Source organism: Leucoraja erinacea, chromosome 2, assembly GCF_028641065.1.
Source record: "Leucoraja erinacea ecotype New England chromosome 2, Leri_hhj_1, whole genome shotgun sequence".
In the NCBI taxonomy this organism is placed as follows: domain Eukaryota; kingdom Metazoa; phylum Chordata; class Chondrichthyes; order Rajiformes; family Rajidae; genus Leucoraja; species Leucoraja erinaceus.
In genome coordinates this window covers 70,326,855-70,348,916 of record NC_073378.1, presented here as the reverse complement: position 1 = coordinate 70,348,916, position 22,062 = coordinate 70,326,855, and the positions used below count along the sequence as shown (strand labels likewise).

At 45.1% G+C, this 22,062-nt stretch overlaps 1 pseudogene; it reads left to right on the top strand.

Annotated features, from left to right (window-relative positions):
- Window positions 1-32: 32 nt before the first annotated feature.
- LOC129716356 (U2 spliceosomal RNA) lies at window positions 33-145 on the top strand (annotated as a pseudogene).
- Window positions 146-22,062: the final 21,917 nt, after the last annotated feature.

The following is a 22,062-nucleotide window of genomic DNA, read 5'->3' as shown; positions in this document are numbered from 1 at the left end:
ATAGGATATGGCGCTTGACGCATCAAACATAGATCAGATCTCGGCTTTTGGCCAAGATCAAGCATAATATCTGGGTTTTTATCAGTTTAAATATCTGATATGTCCCTTATCTAGGGACCATATATTAAAAAAAAATAAAATAAATAATACAATATATTCGTTAAGAACGGAAACCTTTTCTATTGTTAAGTATATTCGTTTTAAGAACGAAAATGGCAAGCATTGATTCAAAGGATGCTTACTATTTTCAGTACCCATAACAGGTGACCACGGACGTTATTTTATCTAATTGGATGGCTCAGCTCTAGCAGTATAGAGCACTACCTAATGTGTTTACATTAGCACCTAGGTTATTTACAAAATATAACAACCAGCCACACAATGGTAATGGCTTTGTTGGAGTCAACATAGATTTGTGCCTGGAAGGTCATGTTTGACTAATCTTCTTGAATATTTTGAAGAGGTTACTTGGGAAATTGATGAGGGTACAGCAGTGGATGTTGTATATATGGACCAGTGAGGCCTTTGACAAGGTTCCTCATGGAAGGTTGGTTAAGAAGGTTCAATTGTTGGGTATTAATGATGGAGTAGCAAGATGGATTCAACAGTGGCTGAATGGGAGATTCCAGAGAGTAATGATGGATGGCTGTTTGTCAGGTTGGAGGCCAGTGACGAGTGGGGTGCCACGTGGGTCTGTGTTGGGTCCACTGTTGTTTGTCATGTACATCAATGATCTGGATGATGGTGTGGCACAAATCCATGTTGACTGTTCCTAATCAGGCCCTGTTTATCCAGATGCTTATATATATTATCTCTAAGTATCCTTTCCATTAATTTGCCCACCACTGATGTCAAACTAACAGGTCCAAAATTGCTAGGTTTACTCTTAGGTTTACTCATGATTGTGTACAACTCTATAAGATCATTCCTCATCCTCCTATGCTCCAAGGAATAAAGTCTTAGCCTGCTCAACCTTTTCCGATAGCTCAGGACCTCGAGTAACATCCTCATAAATTTTCTCTGCACCCCTTGCAGTGAGACAATATCTTACCTATAACAAGGTGACCAAAACTGAACACAATACTCTAAATGTGGCTTCACCAATCCATCTATCTATATCTTCTATACTTAACTAAAACTTTCATCTTGTCCTCTTCCGGTTTGTATTGTTTATAAATTTGTGCAAAAACGGTACACAATAGCACTACGTTTTTTTCACAACCTTACTCATATTTCTGCTGTGCTCCAAGTGCATCCTTTTGTTCTGATTGGTGGAATATTACAAAAGTTATGAAGGTTTAAAAATTGTAAGATCAGCATAGAAATATAGAAAATAGGTGCAGGAGGAGGCCATTCGGCCCTTCGAGCCAGCACTGCCATTCATTGTGATCATGGCTGATCATCCCCTATAACCCGTGCCTGTCATCTCCCCATATCCCCTGGCTCCACTAGCCCCTAGAGTTCTATCTAACTCTCTCTTAAATATATCCAGTGACTTGGCCTCCACTACCCTCTGTGACAGGGAATGCCATAATTCACAACTTTCTGGGTGAAAATGTTTAGAAACATAGAAACATAGAAAATAGGTGCAGGAGTAGGCCATTCGGACCTTCGAGCCTGCACCACCATTCAATATGAATATGGCTGATCATCCAACTCAGTATCCTGTACCTGCCTGCTCTCCATACCCTCTGATCCCATTAGACACAAGGGCCACATCTAACTCCCTCTTAAATATAGCCAATGAACTGGCCTCAACTACCTTCTGTGGCAGAGAATTCCAGAGATTCACCACTCTCTGTTTTCCTCATCTCGGTCCTAAAAGATTTCTCCCTTATACTTAAACTGTGACCCCTTGTTCTGGACTTCCCCAACATCGGGAACAATCTTCCTGCATCTAGCCTGTCCAACCGCTTAAGAATGTTGTAAGTTTCTATAAGATCCCCCCTCAATCTTCTAAATTCTAGCGAGTACAAGCCGAGTCTATCCAGTCTTTCTTCACATGAAAGTCCTGACATCCCAGGAATCCATCTGGTGAACCTTCTCTGTTCTCCCTCAATGCAAGAATGTCCTTCCTCAGATTAGGAGACTAAAGTGGAAAGTGGAATCTCATGTAGATAGGGTGGTAAAGAAAGCTTTTGGTGTGCTGGCCTTTATAAATCAGAGCATTGAGTATAGAAGTTGGGATGTAATGTTAAAATTGTACAAGGCATTGGTGAGGCCAATTCTGGAGTATGGTGTACAATTTTGGTTGCCTAATTATAGGAAGGATGTCAACAAAATAGAGAGAGTACAGAGGAGATTTACTAGAATGTTGCCTGGGTTTCAGCAACTAAGTTACAGAGAAAGGTTGAACAAGTTAGGGCTTTATTCTTTGGAGCGCAGAAGGTTAAGGGGGGACTTGATAGAGGTTTTTAAAATGATGAGAGGGATAGACAGAGTTGACGTGGAAAAGCTTTTCCCACTGAGAGTAGGGAAGATTCAAACAAGGGGACATGACATGAGAATTAAGGGACTGAAGTTTAGGGGTAACATGAGGGGGAAATTCTTTACTCAGAGAGTGGTAGCTGTGTGGAATGAGCTTCCAGTGAAGGTGGTGGAGGCAGGATCGTTTTTATCATTTAAAAATAAATTGGATAGTTATATGGATGGGAAGGGAATGGAGGGTTATGGTCTGAGCGCAGGTATATGGGACTAGGGGAGATTATGTGTTCGGCATGGACTAGAAGGGTCGAGATGGCCTGTTTCCGTGCTGTAATTGTTATATGGTTATATGGTTATATTATATTATATGGTTAAACTGTACGCAATACTACAGGTGTGGTCACCAAGACTCTGCACAATTGCAGTAGAACCTCCCTACTCCTATACTCAAATCCTTTTGCTATGAATGCTAACATACCTAGACAGAGGCCCAGGACCGTCGGAGAGCAGTAGAGGAGGGTCAGGGCGGTGAGTATATAAATCGGGCGCGGGGCTTGTTTTCACAGAGAGGCCCAGGACCGTCGGTGGAGAGCAGTAGAGGAGGGTCAGGGCGGTGAGTATATAAATCGGGCACGGGGCTTGTTTTCACAGGGGCCAGGAGGCCCAGGACCGTCGGAGAGCAGTAGAGGAGGGTCAGGGCGGTGAGTATATAAATCGGGCGCGGGGCTTGTTTTCACAGAGGCCCAGGACCGTCGGAGAGCAGTGGAGGAGGGTCAGGGCTTTTACCAAAATCCGTAACGTTCCACACTCCATAGTGAGGGTTCTGGTGGAAGCCGCTGATTGGTGGAAGCAGACTAGAGGAAGCAGCTGATTGGGTGCAACATCAGGTTAGCATTTGTGCTTTCTGGTTAAAGGGGCAGTGCTTTAGTTAAGGTACAGTGGGTTAAAGGTGCAGTGCTTTAGTAAAGGTACAGTGAGCCAAGGGTACAGTGGGCTAAAGGTACAGTGCTTTTTGTTTATATAATAAAGGTGCAGTTTAAAGGTCACGAGGGAGCAGCTGTTGTGAGTCAGATACCTGCTGATTTCTCCCAGCAGTTTCTATTGTATTATACTGGTATCAGATCCAGGGTAAGGCGGGAGAATGACAGTCAGAGCAGTATACTGTTCTGGATGTCAGATGTGGGAGGTCATGGTGTCGGATGGCCCTCCAGACATCCACATCTGCACCAGGTGCAGCGAGATGGGGCTCCTAAGGGACCGTATTAGGATCCTGGAGCAGCAGCTCGATGACCTCGCTCTGATCAGGGAGAGTGAGGAGGTCATAGAGGGGAGTTATAGAGAGGTGGTCACTCCAAAACCACGGGAGAGAGACATGTGGGTCACGTTAAGGAAGGGCAAGGGGCAGAGGCAGGAACGAGTGAGTACTCCAATGTCGGTACACCTCGCAAATAAGTACTCCTGTTTGAGTACGGATGGGGGTGACAGCCTACCCGGGGGTAGTGACAGCGGACGGGCCTCCAGCACAGAGACCGGCCCTGTTGCTCCAAAAGCTAGGGAAAAAAAGAGGGCAATAGTAATTGGGGACTCTATTGTTAGGGGGTCGGATAGGCGATTCTGTGGACGCAGTCGGGAGACCAGGATGGTGGTCTGCCTCCCTGGTGCCAAGGTCTCGGACGTGTCTCAACGCATCCAAGATATCCTTAAATCAGAGGGAGAGGAGCCTGAGGTCGTGGTACATATAGGTACCAATGACATAGGAAAAAAAAGGGAAGAGGTCCTGAAGGGAGGATTTAGGGAGTTGGGAGGAGAGTTAAGAAAAAGGACCAAAAAGGTAACAATCTCAGGATTACTGCCTGTGCCACGCGACAGTGAGAGTAGGAATGGAGCGAGGTGGAGGATAAATGCGTGGCTGAAAGACTGGTGCAGAGGGCAGGGATTCAAGTTCCTGGATCATTGGGACTTCTTTTGGGGAAGGTGGGACCTGTACAGAAAGGATGGGTTGCACTTGAACCCGAGGGGGACCAATATCCTAGCGGGGAAATTTGCAAAGGCAGCTGGGGAGACTTTAAACTAGAATGGTTGGGGCGAGGGACTCAAATAGCGAAAGGTAGTAGACAGAATGGGAGGCAGGAAGCAGAAATGGGAAGCACTCGGACACAAGAGGAGAAAGGAAAAAAAGGAAATAAACAGAGAATAAGAGACGGGGGTTTTCTTAAATGTGCATATTTTAATGCTAGGAGCATTGTAAGAAAGGTGGATGAGCTTAGAGTCTGGATAGACACCTGGAAGTATGATGTTGTGGCGATCAGTGAAACGTGGTTGCAGGAGGGCTGTGATTGGAAACTAAATATTCCAGGATTTTGTTGCTTCAGGTGTGATAGAATTGGAGGGGCAAGAGGTGGAGGTGTTGCATTGCTAGTCAGGGAAGATATTACAGCAGTGCTTTGGCAGGATAGATTGGAGGGCTCATCTAGGGAGGCTATTTGGGTGGAATTGAGAAGTGGGAAAGGTGTAGCAACACTTATAGGGGTGTATTATAGACCGCCAAACGGGGAACGAGAATTGGAAGAGCAAATATGTAAGGAGATAGCAGAGATTAGTAGTAAGCACAAGGTAGTGATTGTGGGAGATTTCAACTTTCCACACATAGACTGGGAAACACATTCTGTAAATGGGCTGGATGGGTTGGAGTTTGTAAAATGTGTGCAGGATAGTTTTTTGCAGCAATACATAGAGGTACCTACTAGAGGAGGGGCAGTGCTGGACCTCCTGTTAGGAAATGAGACTGGACAGGTGGCGGAGGTATGCGTTGGGGAGCACTTCGGGTCCAGTGATCACAATACCATTAGTTTCAATATAATTATGGAGAGGGTCAGAACTGGACCTAGGGTTGAGATTTTTGATTGGAGAAAGGCTAACTTTGATGCGATGCGAGATGATTTAAAAGGAGTGAACTGGGACATTTTGTTTTATGGGAAAGATGTAGAAGAGAAATGGAGGACATTTAAAGGGGAAATTTTAAGAGTACAGAATCTTTATGTTCCTGTTCGGTTGAAAGGAAACAGTAAAAATTGGAAAGAGCCCTGGTTTTCAAGGGAAATTGGACATCTTGTTCGGAAAAAGAGGGAGATCTACAATAATTATAGGCAGCATGAAGTAAATGAGGTGCTTGAGGAGTATAAGGAATGTAAAAAGAATCTTAAGAAAGAAATTAGAAAAGCTAAAAGAAGATATGAGGTTGCTTTGGCAAGTAAGGTGAAAGTCAATCCAAAGGGTTTCTACAGCTATATTAATAGCAAAAGGATAAGGAGGGATAAAATTGGTCCATTGGAGAGACAGAGTGGACAGCTATCTGCAGAGCCAAAAGAGATGGGGGAGATATTGAACAATTTTTTTTTTCGGTATTCACCAAGGAGAAGGATATTGAATTATGTGAGGTAAGGGAAACTAGTAGAGTAGCTATGGATACTATGAGGTTCAAAGTAAAAGAAGTACTGACACTTTTGAGAAAATATAAAAGTGGATAAGTCTCCAGGTCCTGACAGGATATTCCCTAGGACATTGAGGGAAGTTAGTGTAGAAATAGCCGGGGCTATGACAGAAATATTTCAAATGTCATTAGAAACGGGAATAGTCCCCGAGGATTGGCGTACTGCGCATGTTGTTCCATTGTTTAAAAAGGGTTCTAAGAGTAAACCTAGCAATTATAGACCTGTTAGTTTGACTTCAGTGGTGGGCAAATTAATGGAAAAGATACTTAGAGATAATATATATAAAGCATCTAGATAAACAGGGTCTGATTAGGAACAGTCAACATGGATTTGTGCCTGGAAGGTCATGTTTGACTAATCTTCTTGAATTTTTTGAAGAGGTTACTAGGGAAATTGACGAGGGTAAAGCAGTGGATGTTGTCTATATGGACTTTAGTAAGGCCTTTGACAAGGTTCCTCATGGAAGGTTGGTTAAGAAGGTTCAACTGTTGGGTATAAATGCAGGAATAGCAAGATGGATTCAACAGTGGCTGAATGGGAGAAGCCAGAGGGTAATGGTGGATGGCTGTTTATCGGGTTGGAGGCAGGTGACTAGTGGGGTGCCTCAGGGATCTGTGTTGGGTCCTTTGTTGTTTGTCATGTACATCAATGATCTGGATGAAGGGGTGGTAAATTGGATTAGTAAGTATGCAGATGATACCAAGATAGGGGGTGTTGTGGATAATGAAGAGGATTTCCAAAGTCTACAGAGTGATTTAGGCCATTTGGAAAAATGGGCTGAAAGATGGCAGATGGAGTTTAATGCTGATAAATGTGAGGTGCTACACCTTGGCAGGACAAATCAAAATAGGACGTACATGGTAAATGGTAGGGAATTGAAGAATACAGTTGAACAGAGGGATCTGGGTATAACCGTGCATAGTTCCTTGAAGGTGGAATCTCATATAGATAGGGTGGTAAAGAAAGCTTTTGGTATGCTAGCCTTTATAAATCAGAGCATTGAGTATAGAAGCTGGGATGTAATGTTAAAATTGTACAAGGCATTGGTGAGACCAAATCTGGAGTATGGTGTACAATTTTGGTCGCCAAATTATAGGAAGGATGTCAACAAAATAGAGAGAGTACAGAGGAGATTTACTAGAATGTTGCCTGGGTTTCAACAACTAAGTTACAGAGATAGGTTGAATAAGTTAGGTCTTTATTCTCTGGAGCGCAGAAGGTTAAGGGGGGACCTGATAGAGGTCTTTAAAATGATGAGAGGGATAGACAGAGTTGATGTGGACAAGCTTTTCCCTTTGAGAATAGGGAAGATTCAAACAAGAGGACATGACTTCAGAATTAAGGGACAGAAGTTTAGGGGTAATATGAGGGGGAACTTCTTTACGCAGAGAGTGGTGGCGTTGTGGAATGAGCTCCCAGTGGAAGTGGTGGAGGCAGGTTCATTGGTATCATTTAAAAATAAATTGGATAGGCATATGGATGAGAAGGGAATGGAGGGTTATGGTACGAGTGCAGGCAGGTGGGACTAAGGGGAACAAAATTTGTTCGGCATGGACTTGTAGGGCCGAGATGGCCTGTTTCCGTGCTGTAATTGTTATATGGTTATACCATTCGCTTTCTTCACTGCCTGCTGCACCTGTATGCCTACTTTCAATGACTGATGTATCATGACACCCAGGTCTCGTTGCATCTCGACCTTTCCTAATCGGCCACCATTCAGATAATAGTCTACTTTCATGTATTTGCCACCAACGTGGATAACCTCACATTTATCCACATTATACTGCATCTGCCATGCATTTTCCCACTCACCCTGCCTATCCAATTCACCTTGCAGCTGCCTAGCATCCTCCTCACAGCTAACAATGCCCCCCAGCTTCGTGTCATCCGCAAACTTGGAGATGTTGCATTCAATTATCCTCGTCCAAGTCATTAATATATATTGTAAATAGCTGGGGTCCCAGTCCTGAGCCTTGCGGTACCCCACTAGTCACTGCCTGCCATTGTGAAAAGGACCCATTTACTCCTACTCTTTGCCTCCTGTTTGCCAGCCAGTTCTCTATCCACATCAATACTGAACCCCCAATACCGTGTGCTTTAAGTTTGTATACTAATCTCTTATGTGGGACCTTGTCGAAAGCTTTCTGGAAGTCCAGATATAACACATGCACTGGTTCTCCCTTATCCACTCTATTAGTTACATCCTCGAAAAATTCTATAAGATTCGTCAGACATGACTTACCTTTCATAAATCCATGCTTACTTTGTCCAATGATTTCACCACTTTCCAAGTGTGCTGCTATCCCATCTTTAATAACTGATTCTAGCAGTTTCCCCACTACCGAATTCGACTCTGGTCTGTAATTCCCCGTTTTCACTCTCCCTCCCTTTTTAAAAAGTGGGGTTACATTAGCTACCCTCCAATCCTCAGGAACTACTCCAGAATCTAAAGAGTTTTGAAAAATTGTCACTAATGCATCCACTATTTCTGGGGCTACTTCCTTAAGTACTCTGGGATGCAGCCCATCTGCCCCATTTGATTTATCGGCCTTTAATCCATTCAATTTATCCAACACCATTTCCCGGCTAAACTGGTTTCTTCTCACCTCAGTCTTAAATGACCTCCCCTTTATTCTAAGGCTGTGGCCCCTTGTTCTGGACTCGCCCCCCATTGGAAACATTTTTCCAGCATCTAGCTTGTACAGTCCTTTTATAATTTTAAATGCTTCTATAAGATAACACCTCATCCTTCTAAACTCCAGTGAATACAAGCCTAGTAATTTCAATCTCTCCTCATATGACAGTCCCGCCATCCCAGGGATCAATCTCGGGAACCTACGCTGTACTGCCTCAATCACAAGGATGTCCTTCCTCAAATTAGGAGACCAAAACTGTACAGAACCAGAGCCCTATACAACTGCTGAAGAACCTCTTTACTGCTATACTGAAATCCTCATGTTATGAAGGCCAACATTCCATAAGCTTTCTTCACAGCCTGCTGTTCCTGTAAGCCAGCTTTCAGTGACCGGTGTCTTGCGGCACTCCACTCGCCACTGCTTGCCTTTCTGAAAAGGACCCGTTCACTCCTACTCTTGCTTCTGGTCTGCCAACCAATTTTCTATCCATGTCAACACCTTACCCCCAATACCATGTGCTCTAATTTTAGTCACCAGTCTCACGTGCGGGACCTTATCAAAGATTTTCTGAAAGTCTAGATGCACTACATCCCTTGCACCCCTTCAACCATTTTACTTGTCACATCCTCAAAAAATTCCAGAAGATTAGTCAAGCATGATTTCCCTTTCATAAATCCATGTTGACTTGGACTAATCCTTTTACTGCTATCCAAATGCCCCATTAGTACCTCTTTAATAATTGACTCCAGCATCTTTCCCACCACCGGTCAGGCTAATTGGTCTGTAATTCCCTGTTTTCTCTCTCGCTCCTTTCATGAAAAGTGGGATAGCATTAGCTATCATCCAATCCACAGGAACTGATCCTAAATCTATTGAACATTGGAAAATTATCACAAATGCAGCCACTATTTCTAGAGCCACCTCCCTGAGGACCCTGGGATGCAGACCATCAGGCCCAGGGGATTTATCATCCTTCAGTCCCATTAGCCTACCCAATACTATTTCTCACCTAATGAAAATTTATTTCAGTTCCTCTACCCCCTTAGATCCTTTGTCCTCCAGTACATCTGGGAGATTGTTTGTGTCTTCCTTAGTGAAGACAGATCCGAAGTACCTTTTCAACTCTTCTGCCATTTCCTTGTTGCCCATAATAATTTCACCCATGTCTGCCTTCAAGGGACCCACATTTGACTTTGCTTCTCTTTTTCTCTTAACATATCTAAAGAAGCTTTTACTGTCCTTCTTTATATTCCTGGCCAGCTTCCCTTCGTACTTCATCTTTTCATCCCGTATTGCCCGTTTTGTTTCCTTCTGTTGTCCTATGAAAGTTTCCCAATCCTCTGGCTTCCGGCTACTCTTTGCTGTGTTATACATATTTTCTTTTAGATTTATTCTATCCCTAACTTCTCTTGTCAGCCATGGTTGCCTCCTACTCCCCTTAGAATCTTTCTTCCTTTTTGGAATGAAATGATCCTGCTTCTTCCAGATTATGCCCAGAAATTCCTGCCATTGCTGTTCCACCATAATTCCTGCGCGGATCCCTTTCCAGTCTACCTTGGCCAGCTCCCCTCTTATGCCTTCATAGTCCCCTTTTTTCAGCTGCATCGCTGACACTTCCGATTTAACATTCTCCTTCTCAAATTTTAGATTAAAACTAATCATATTATGATCACTACCTCCAAACAGTTCCTTTACCTCAAGTTATCTTATCATATCTGGTTCATTGGACAACACTACATCCAGAATTGCCCTTTCTCTGGTTGGCTCCATTACAAGCTGCTTTAAGAATCCATCTCAGAGGCATTCTACAAACTCTCTTTCTTTGGGTCCTGAACCAACCTGATGTTCCCAGTTTACTTGCATATTAAAATCCCCCATCACCATAGTGGCATTACCTTTGTAATGGTTGGTCTTCTCTCCTGTCAGTCGACAGGACGGCAATGCCCCTTCCGGCATCCACTGTCAATCACCGGGGCGAGGAGAATAAAATCCCCAGAGGCCGGGCTGAGTCCAGAAGCCGTGAGTCAGTGAGTGAGTCCAGAAGCCGTGAGTCAGTGAGTGAGTCCAGAAGCCGTGAGTCAGTGAGTGAGTCCAGAAGCCGGGAATCAGTGAGTGATTCCTGAAGCCGTCCGTCCCGAAGGCGGCCCAGTGTGCGGAGGCGGCCCGGAGTTCAGAGCCTGGCCAACTGTGGCGCTGACTGCTGCAACCTCGAAATCCTGGGAAAGTGAGGAGTGAGAGTGGGGGGATTGAGGGGGCCGGGCTCTGGCTCACTGCCTCTGACATCAAGAGGCAGTGAGCAGCAGAACACAGCAAGAGACACAACAAGAAAGAAGTGAACTGAATCAATCTTATCTTTACCATTTAAATTGTTGTTATATTTTAAGAGTTATTCACATTTTAAGCTTTAATAAAAAATGTTTCCACTTGCCATGCCCGCCAGCTGTGCCTGCGCAGTAATGCCTGCATGTTCTACGTCACAATGGGAACCCAATTGGCGGGAATTGCTGTGCCGCTGGAGAGCCGCTAAGTGGATGGGGGGGGGGGCGGGTTGAGGGGGGATTTGGGTGAGTACGTGGGGGGGTAGGGGGGGGGGGAAATGACAAGGGTCGGAGTGTGGGTAGTGAGGGGGGATCAGGAGCGTCACAATGGAAATCCATCAGCCACACCTACGCAATTGGGGGCTATGGGTGAGTGGTGGAATATTGCGTTGGGGGACCAGGCCTCCCGTGTGAGAATGGGACCCAATGGGTCCCACTTAGACTAGTATCTTATAAAACAGTAACATGACCTCCAAACCTCTACAGTATATTCAATACTCTGACTGGTGAAAGCTTTTATGGCTACCCTACGTATGTTCCTGTCGCTTTCAAGGAACTATGTGTCTGTACAGCTTGATCGCTCTGCTCTATAACACCCCTCTGAACCCTACCATTATCAGAGTCCAAGATACAAAACCTCACATTTCTCTATATTAAATTAGATCAACTATTCATCAGCCCAACTGAAGATAGACACTAAATGCTGGAGTAACTGGGTGAACCATTCCTACTCTGCAGAGATGCTGTCTAGCCTGCTGAATTACTCTAGCATTTGGTATCTGTCTTTGGTTTAAACCAGCCTCTGTAGTTCCTTCCAGTACACCTCAGCCTAGCTGGCCAGCCAAGTAAGATTTTGCTGCAATATTTGACAACCATCTTCACTATCTACAAAACCACCCACTTTAGTGTCATCTGCATGTTGTATGTTTTCGTCCAAATTATTTCTATAGATGACAAGCAGCAATGGGTCCAGCACCGAACCCTGAGGCACACCACTAGTTACAGGCCTCCTGTTTAAAAACCTCTATCACCCTCTGCTTCCTTCCACAAAGCCAATTTTCTATCCATTCTACTATCTCTCCTTGGATCCCATGGGATCTAACCTTCCAGGGCAGCCTACCATGTGGAACGTTGTCAAATTGAAATTGAAGGAGTGGGAATAGAAGGAAACAAATTGGAGTTTTTCAACACCATTATACCATCAAAACTGATCACCAAACTCGGTAACCTGGGCATCGACCCCTCCCTCTGCAACTGGATACTGGGCTTTCTAACCTACAGACCCCAGTCTGTGAGGTTAGACAAGCACACCTCTTCAACCCTCACCCTGAACACAGTTCCACAGGGCTGTGTGCTGAGCCCCCTCCTCTACTCCCTCTTCACCTATGACTGCACACCTGTACATGGTACTAACACCATCATCAAGTATGCAGATGATACAACGGTGATTGGCCTCATCAGCAACAACGATGAGCTGGCCTACAGGGAGGAGGTCCAGCACTTAGCAGCATGGTGCGCTGACAACAACCTGGCCCTTAACTCCAAGAAGACCAAGGAGCTCATTGTAGACTTCAGGAAGTCCAGAGGTGGCACGCACACCCCCATCCACATTAACGGGACAGAGGTGGAACGTGTTTCTAGCTTCAGGTTCCTGGGAGTCAACATCTCCGATGACCTCTCTTGGACCCACAATACCTCTACTCTGATCAAGAAGGCTCATCAGCGTCTCTTCTTCCTGAGGAGACTGAAGAAGGTCCATCTGTCTCCTCAGATCCTGCTGAACTTCTACCACTGCACCATCGAGAGCATCCTTACCAACTGCATCACAGTATGGTATGGCAACTGCTCTGTCTCCGACCGGAAGGCATTGCAGAGGGTGGTGAAAATTGCCCAACGCATCACCGGTTCCTCGCTCCCCTCCATTGAGTCTGTCCAAAGCAAGCGCTGTCTGCGGAGGGTGCTCAGCATCGCCAAGGACTGCTCTCACCCCAACCATGGACTGTTTACCCTCCTACCATCCGGGAGGCGCTACAGGTCTCTCCGTTGCCGAACCAGCAGGTCGAGGAACAGCTTCTTTCCGGCGGCTGTCACTCTACTAAACAACGTACCTCAGTGACTGCCAATCACCACCCCACCCCCCCCCCCCCCATGGACATTTATTATTATTTATTCAAATTGTTTGCTATGTCGCTCTTCCAGGGAGATGCTAAATGCATTTTGTTGTCTCTGTACTGTACACTGACAATGACAATTAAAATTGAATCTGAATCTGAAATCAAAGCAGATAAATGCGCAAGAAACACATGCTGGAAATGTGAGTTACATAATACCAGTGAAGCAAAACACAACAGATGTTGAAAATCTGAAATAAAATAGAGAATGCTGCAAGTACAATGAGGAAAGGAGCATATGTGGAGAGATAACAGCATAATTAGTGTTTAAATTGATGGTCTTTTATTAGAGCTGATCCAATACAAACCTGAACGTCTGGTTATCTGAAATTATTGAATTTAGTGTTGGACCCTAAGGGCTGTAATGTGCTTGCCAGGAGATTAGATGATAAACCTTAGTCAATAAAAAGCCAAATAGCGAATTAGGTTTACAGGCATTTGGAAGTTCAGAGTAACCCTCTCAAACTAAATATAGGTCACCCAAACTACTTTTAATAATAATAATAATATCTTTTTATTGTCATTGCACAGAGGTACAATGAGATTTGGCATGCAGCTTCCATCCGACGTAATAACTTAATTAGCTAAAAATTTAAACACCCAGGGAACCAAGATTTAAAAAAAAACCACAGTTAAAGCAGTATAAAGTGCAAATAGGTCAGTGCCGGGTCGATGTGCGACGTGACCACCTGAGGGAGACAGTTCATGGGGGGGGGGGCACTCAGCAGGGACGCTTCAGAGCACCTATAGCTCTGGGGATAAATGGTGGACCATGTGAGGTCCTCTGAAATGTGTGTGCCCAGAAACCTAAAGCTGGACACTCTCTCCACACTGCCCCCGTTGATAAAGATTGGAGCGTATTCCAGGTTTATGTGTCCTTCTGAAGTTGATAATCAGCTCCTTTTTTAGTTTCTTTAATTCAGTGGAAATCACATCAGGAGCACCAAATGCACCATAGTAAAGTGGTTTGGTGGCGCAGTAACACAGCTAGTCGAGCTACTGCCTCAGAGTGCCAGAGGCCCTGGTTCGATTCTGACCTCGGATACTGTGCGTGTGGTGCTTGCACGTTCTTCCTGTGATGTCATCGCGTGGGCTCAATGGGCCAAAGGGCTTGATTCAGCACTGGATCTCTAAACTAGAACTACTATCTGCTGTTTCTTTCCCTGCCTGAACTGTTGAACATTTGCAACATTTTGATTTTTTACAGCAGCTTACTTTGGATTACCCACAGGGTTCCACTAATTTGTGAAAGTCATCTGTTCTTTGGGGAATTTCTTTGCTAACGCTTGTTCACACAAACCCAAGGCTGTCTCTGGGAGGATAATTAGATCATCCCGGGCTGATAATGTGGAAAATATACTCAGGTCTGCACATGGCTCAGAAATGGCCTTTGCAGCTAACTCCAGACCCCCACATGGGGTCACAGAATCAAACCTACCATGTGCATCTACATTCAAGCCTGTACATGGGCAGACAACAACAAGCCCACAGGCAACTAAAATTTGGCCTGGACAGGGGCAACTAACTATGCGCTTGCACATATCCACCTGACATTGGTTCTTTCAGGCTGCAAGCTACACTAGCCTCACAGCAGGAGTTGCATACTTACAAACTGTACCGACAGCTTGCATCAGGAAAGCTCTTACAATTATCTTGGAGTAAAAGTGGTAGGTAAGATTACCACATGGTTACCATCATTTGCACATTTAGGAGTAGTGACAGAGATCAGTTTTTGCTCCACATGGAAATTCAATAATATCCAATGCTAAGGCCAATAAGTCTGGATACTCCAGCACATTCCAGACAGCGGACCCCTGCTCATCACATATTCCTACTCATTCCTACTCATTCGAACTCCATGTGCTCCATTTAGTGAACTAAATCAATCTATCCTCCTAAACGCCATGGGGTGGAAGGTCTCCATTCTGTTAGTGATAGAAGGGATAAATAAATATGTTCATTGCTGGTCTGGAGACTATTGTTCCTTCTTCAGGGATACCGTTGACAGCTGAAGATTAACACCATATAATAGTTGTTGATTCATAGATTCATAGTCACAAGAATGATCCTGTGAAACATCTCATGCTGTGTAAGGTATTTTACACAAAAAAAGAGCTTTCATTTATTTACAACCATTCATGAACTAAGGAAATTCCAAAGGCATTTCCTTTTAAAAATCTTGCTGATAATTTAAGTACAGCACACACCCAGAAACAACAATGCAATAATCAGTATGTTTTGTTATTGGTTATAAGGTAAATATTGGGTAAGACAGGTTTAAATCGAAGGTAGACACAAAATGCTGGAGTAACTCAGCGGATCAGGCAATCTCTGGAGAGAAGGAATGGGCAATGTTTCAGGTCCATACCCTTCTTCAGACTGATGTCACGGGAGGGATTCAGATTGACTCAGAACTGCTGTAGATTTGGGAGCAACAGCAGGAGGAGATTAGCAAGAGATAAGACTGATTGGCTCTAGCCCGAGTGGGAGGAGAGAAGTGAGTCGGAGGGGTGAAAACAGTTGAAAAGTAGAGGCCAAGCACAGGCAGACTTTACTCAGAACTGCTGAAGATTTGGGAGCAACAGCAGGAAGCGATTAGCAAGAGATAAGACTGATTGGCTCTAGCCCGAGTTGGAGGAGAGAAGTGAGTCAGTGCCGGGAAAACAGTTGAAAACTGAGGAATTTGGTTTGTAAATTGGTAAATCAGGCAATTTATCAGTCAATTTAAGCAAGACTGCTCTTAGGGAGTGGTAGTGAGGAGGCAGCCTTGTGAGGGAAGTGCCATGTGAGTAAAGTGTGAGTCTTCGGCGAGGAGGCTGAGGAGAGGAGACCATGCAATACGCTTCAGAGGTAGAGGCGAAAGAAGGAGATGTCAGGCAAGCTGATTCAGTGCGATGCTTGCAGTATGTCGGAGGTCAAGGACACTGCTGGTGCCTCTGGCTGCTACAAATGTGAGAAGAGCATCCAGGTAGAGCTCCTGAAGGGCCGTGTTGGGGAACAGGAGAAGCAAGTGGATGACCTCCGGTTCATCCGAGAAACGGAGTTGTTCCTTGACAAGTCCTACAGTAAGATTGTTACACTTAAGGCACTGGAAGAGAGAAGGTGGGAGACAGTGAGAAAGGGAGGGAAGCATGGAATGCCAATGTCCCCGGGTGTTGTACCTCTTGTGAACAGGTTCACTCACTTAGACGCTGTCGGGACAGAAGACGTGTTTACACTGAGCGGCGGACTGGCTTGCGATGCGAATAGGGCTGTTGAGCCAAAACCAAAAAGGCCTAAGGCAAGCAATGCCATTGTAGTGGGAGACTCCATTGTGAGAGGTACGGACAGGGGTTTCTGCGGCAACAGACGGGATGCGAGGATGGTGTGCTGCCTTCCTGGTGCCAAGATCCAGGATCTCACGGACAGAGTGCAGAAAATCCTCAAGGGCGAAGGTGAACATCCGGAAGTGGTAGTGCATGTCGGCACAAACAATGTCGGAAAGAAGGGGATGAATATTCTGCAGCGTGACTTTAGAGAGCTTGGAAAAATGCTGAAAAGCAGGACCTCCAGGGTTGTTATCTCCGGATTGCTTCCAGTTCCTCGTGCTGGCGAGAGCAGGAACAGGGAGATACGGGACCTGAACATGTTGCTGAGGAACTGGTGCACGGGGCAGGGATTTAGATTCTTAGATCACTGTGATCTGTTTTGGGGTAAGGGGGAACTGTACAAAAGGGACGGATTGCATCATAACAGGTGTGGGACCAGCATTCTGGCAGGCAGGTATGCCACTGCTACATGGGTGGTTTTAAACTGAATAAGGGGGGTGGGGTGTCGAATGGGATAGAGGAGGATGGAGTTAAAGGGAAAGGGTTTCTTAAATGTGTGAGCGTAGAGACAGAGGGGTGTAAAATGAGGGTAGAAGCAAATAGGTAGCAAGGTGAAAAGTAAAAGCGGCAAGCCGGAAAATCCAGGGGAAAAATCAAAAAGGGCCACTTTTCAGCATATTAGTATAAGGGGTAAGAATGTTGTAATAACAAGCCTGAAGGCTTTGTGTCTCAATGCAAGGAGCATTCGTAATAAGGTGGATGAGTTGAATGTGCAGATAGCTATTAATGACTGTGATATAGTTGGGATCACGGAGATATGGCTCCCGGGTGACCAAGGCTGGGAGCTGAACATCCAGGGATATTCAATATTCAGCAGGGATAGACGGAAAGAGAAAGGAGGTGGGGTAGCATTGCTGGCTAGAGAGCAGATTAACGCAATAGAAAGGAAGGACATTAGCTTTGAGGATGTGTAATCGATATGGGTAGAGCTGCGAACACTAAGGGGCAGAAAATGCTAGTGGGAGTTGTGTACAGGCCACCTAACAGTAGTAGTGGAGTTGGGGATGGCATCAAATGGGAAATTAGAAATGCATGCAACAAAGGTAAAACAGTTATAATGGGTGACTTCAATCTACATATAGATTGGGTGAATCAAATTGGCAAGGGTGCTGAGGAAGAGGATTTCTTGGAATGTATGCGGGATAGTTTTCTAAACCAACATGTAGCGGAACCAACGAGAGAGCAGGCTATTCTAGACTGGGTATTGAGTAATGAGGAAGGGTTAGTTAGCAGTCTTATTGTGCGTGGCCCCTTGGGCAAGATTGACCATAATATGGTTGAGTTATTCATTAGGATGGAGAGTGACATCGTTAATTCAGAAACAAGGGTCCTGAACTTAAAGAAAGGTAACTTTGAGGGTGTGAGACGTGAATTGGCTAAGATAGACTGGCGATTGATTCTTAATGGGTTGATGGTGGATATGCAATGGAAGGCATTTAAAGACTGCATGGATGAACTACAGCAATTAACTAAGAGGGGAGACTAAGCGGAGGTTGGGCGATCGTTTCGCCGAACACGTCCGCTCAGTCCTCAATAACCTAACTGAACTCCCGGTGGCTCAGCCCTCCCATTCCCAATCCGACCTCCCTGTGCTGGGTCTCCTCCATTGCCAGAGTGAGCATCACCGGAAATTGGAGGAACACCACCTCATATTCCGCCTGGGTTGCTTGCGTCCGGTGGCATGAATGTTGAATTGTCCCAGTTTTGCCTCCTCACCTTCCTTAACCCTCGAGCTGTCTCCTCCCATCCCCTCCGCCCTCGGGCTCCTCCTCCCTTTTTACTTCCTTCCTTCTATTCCCCCCCCCCCCTCCCCCCCCCCCCCCCCCCCCCCCACCAGCTGGCTAGAGAGCAGATTAACGCAATAGAAAGAAGGGTTTTGGCCCGAAACATCGCCTATTTCCTTCGCTCCATAGATGCTGCTGCACCCGCTGAGTTTCTCCAGCATTTTTGTGTATCTTCGATCTTCCAGCATCTGCAGTTCCTTCTTGAATACAACAATTGTTCATCCCAGTTTGGCAAAAAAATAAATCAGGAAAGGTAGTGCATCCGTGGATTATAAGGGAAATCACGGATAGTATCAAAACAAAAGATGAAATGTACAAATTAGCCAGAAAAAGCAGCCCACCAGAGGACTGGGAAAAATTCAGAGACCAGCAGATGAGGACAAAGGGTTTAATTAGGAAAGGGAAAATAGATTATGAAAGAAAACTGGCGGGGAATATAAAAACTGACTGCAAAAGCTTTCATAGATATGTGAAGAGAAAAAGATTAGTTAAAATAAATGTAGGTCCCTTGCAGTCAGAAAGAGGTGAATTGATCATGGGGAACAAGGACATGGCAGACCAATTGAATAACTACTTTGGTTCTGTCTTCACTAAGGAAGACATAAATAATCTGCTGGAAATAGCAGGGGCCGGGAGTCAAATGAGATGGAGGAACTGAGTGAAATTCAGGTTAGCCGGGAAGTGGTGTTGGGTAAATTGAATGGATTAAAGGCCGATAAAACCCCAGGGCCAGATAGGCTGCATCCCAGAGTACTTAAGGAAGTAGCCCCAGAAATAGTGGATGCATTAGTGATAATTTTTCAAAATTCTTTAGATTCTGGAGTAGTTCCTGAGGATTGGAGAGTAGCTAATGTAACACCACTTTTTTAAAAAGGCTGGGAGAGTGAAAATGGGGAATTACAGTTAGTCTAATGTCGGTAGTGGGGAAACTGCTACATTCAGTTATTAAAGATGGGATAGCAGCACATTTGGAAAGTGGTGAAATCATTGGACAAAGTCATAATGGATTTATGAAGGGTAAATCATGTCTGACGAAATCTTATAGAATTTTTCGAGGATGTAACTAGTAGAGTGGATAAGGGAGAACCAGTGGATGTGTTATATCTGGACTTTCAGAAGGCTTTCGACAAGGACCCACATAAGAGATTAGTATACAAACTTAAAGCACATGGTATTGGGGGTTCAGTATTGATGTGGATAGAGAACTGGCTGGCAGACAGGAAGCAAAGAGTAGGAGTAAATGGGTCCTTTTCACAATGACAGGCAATGACTAGTGGGGTACCGCAAGGCTCAGTTCTGGGACCCCAGCTATTTACGATGAATATTAATGATTTGAACGAGGGAATTGAATGCAACATCACCATATTTCCGGATGACACGAAGCTGGGGGGCAGTGTTAACTGTGAGGAGGATGCTAGGAGGCTGCAAGGTGACTTGGATAGGCTGGGTGAGTGGGCAAATGCATGGCAGATGCAGTATTATGTGAAGTTGGGGATGGCAAAAACAGGAAAGTAGATTATTATCTGAATGGTGGCCGATTAGGAACGGGGGAGATGCAACGAGACCTGGGTGTCATGTTACACCAGTCATTAAAAGTAGGCATGCAGGTGCAGCAGGCAGTGAAGAAGGTGAATGGTATGTTAGCATTCATAGCAAAAGGATTTGAGTATAGGAGCAGGGAGGTTCTACTGCAGTTGTACAGGGTCTTGGTGAGACCACACCTGGAGTATTGCATACAGTTTTGGTCTCCTAATCAGAGGAAAGACATTCTTGCCATAGAGGGAGTAGCGAGAAGGTTCACCAGACTGATTCCTGGGATGTCAGGACTTTCATATGAAGAAAGACTGGATAGACTTGGTTTGTACTCGCTAGAATTTAGAAGATTGAGGGGGGGATCTTATAGAAACATACAACATTCTTAAGGGGTTGGACAGGCTAAATGCAGGAAGATTGTTCTCGATGTTGGGGAAGTCCAGAACAAGGGGACACAGTTTAAGGATAAGGGGGAAATCTTTTAGGACCGAGATGAGGAAAACATTTTTCACACAGAGAGTGGTGAATCTCTGGAATTCTCTCCCGCAGAAGGTAGTTGAGGCCAATTCATTGGCTATATTTAAGGGGGAGTTAGATGTGGCCCTTGTGGCTAAAGGGGTATGGAGAGAAGGCAGGTACAGGATACTGAGTGGGATGATCAGCCATGTTCATATTGAATGGCAGTGCAGGCTCGAAGGGCCGAATGGCCTACTCCTGCTCCTATTTTCTATGTTTCTATGATTTCACTTAACAACTCTGCTCAGTCCGTCTTAACTTTCATTGAACACCTGCGCTCAGTCCGTCTTAAACTACCTGATCTCCCGGTGGCTCAGTACTTCAACTCCCCCTCCCATTCCCAATCTGAACTTTCAGTCCTGGGCCTCCTCCATTGTTAGAGTGAGGCCCACCGCAAATTGGAGGGACAGCACCTCATATTTTGCTTGGGTCGTTTACACCCCAGCGGTATGAACATTGACTTCTCTAACCAGATAGCCCTTGTTTTCTCTCTCCATCCTCTTCCCCTTCCCAATTCTCCCACTAGTCAGTACTCGCCTACATTCTATCTTTGTACCGCCCCTTCCCCTGACATTAGTCTGAAGAAGGGTCTGGACCCGAAACATTGCCGATTCCTTCTCTCCAGAGATGTTGCCTGACCCGCTGAGTTAGTCCAGTATTTTGTGTCTACCTTGCTCTTCTTTGAATTGTGCTATTAAACATTATTTTCAAAAGATGCAATGGGAATGCATATGAATAAAAATGTAAAATGGTAAAGAAGGAAAACGAAATATACAGTACACCTTCCCTTTATAGTGCCTTTCATCTTACTCATGTTTGATGTGCTGCTACATTATTTTCAGCGTGATCCCGAGAGAGATACCAGAGACTGCAGATGCTGGAATTTGAAGTCTGCTGGAAGAACTCAGTTGGGTTGAGCAGCACCTGCAAGCTGAAAGGAATTATTGTCCTTTTAGTTTGAGACCTATTCAGTTCCTCCACTAGTTTGTTACCAGCTCATGATTCCGATAACTGGTGGATGGTCATCCAACTTCAAGTCTATTGTCCCTCATTCTTGTGCATCATTATCCTGCAAACTATGAAAAGTTTTGAGATTAGAGTTTTGAATTTAGAGATACCAGGCCCACCAAGTCCAGTGATCACCTCACACGAGCACTATTCCACACACTTGGGACAATTTACAATTAAACCGAGCCAATTAACCTACAAACCTAAACGCCTCTGGAGTGTGAGGAAATCAGATCTTCCTGGAGAAAGGTCACGCAAGTCATGGGGAGAAGGTGTAAACTCTATACAAACAAGCACCCATAGTCCGGATTGAACCCAGGTCGGGCAGCTTCCCAGGAGAACATGGATAGGTGATGTTTTAAATATGGAGCCTTCTTCCGACTGAAGAAAGCTCTGAGGAAGGTCCCTGACCAGAAACATCACCTATTCATGTTCTCCAGTGATGCTGTCTGACCTGCCAAGTTACTCCAGCAATTTGTGTTTTTTTTTTAAATTCCTTCTTTGTCTGCAGCAGGGGGGGACAACCGGGGGGGGGGGGCATAGGGGACATGTCCCCCCCAATGTTTTGAGAGGTGGGGGACATCCCCCCCCCCCCCAAGGTTTTTGTGATCCAGATTTTAAAGCTTTCTGCGAGACAATGGGGGTTGGACTGATGATCGAGGGCGCCGATTGGACGAGAGAGACATCGGTCAGCAGGCAATGGGGGTGGGACATGATGATGCAGCGCGATGATTGGAGGGAGGGAGGATTCGGGGGGGGGTGGTGTGGGACTGAGGATAGATTGCGGTGATTGGAGTAGGGAGATGCGGCACA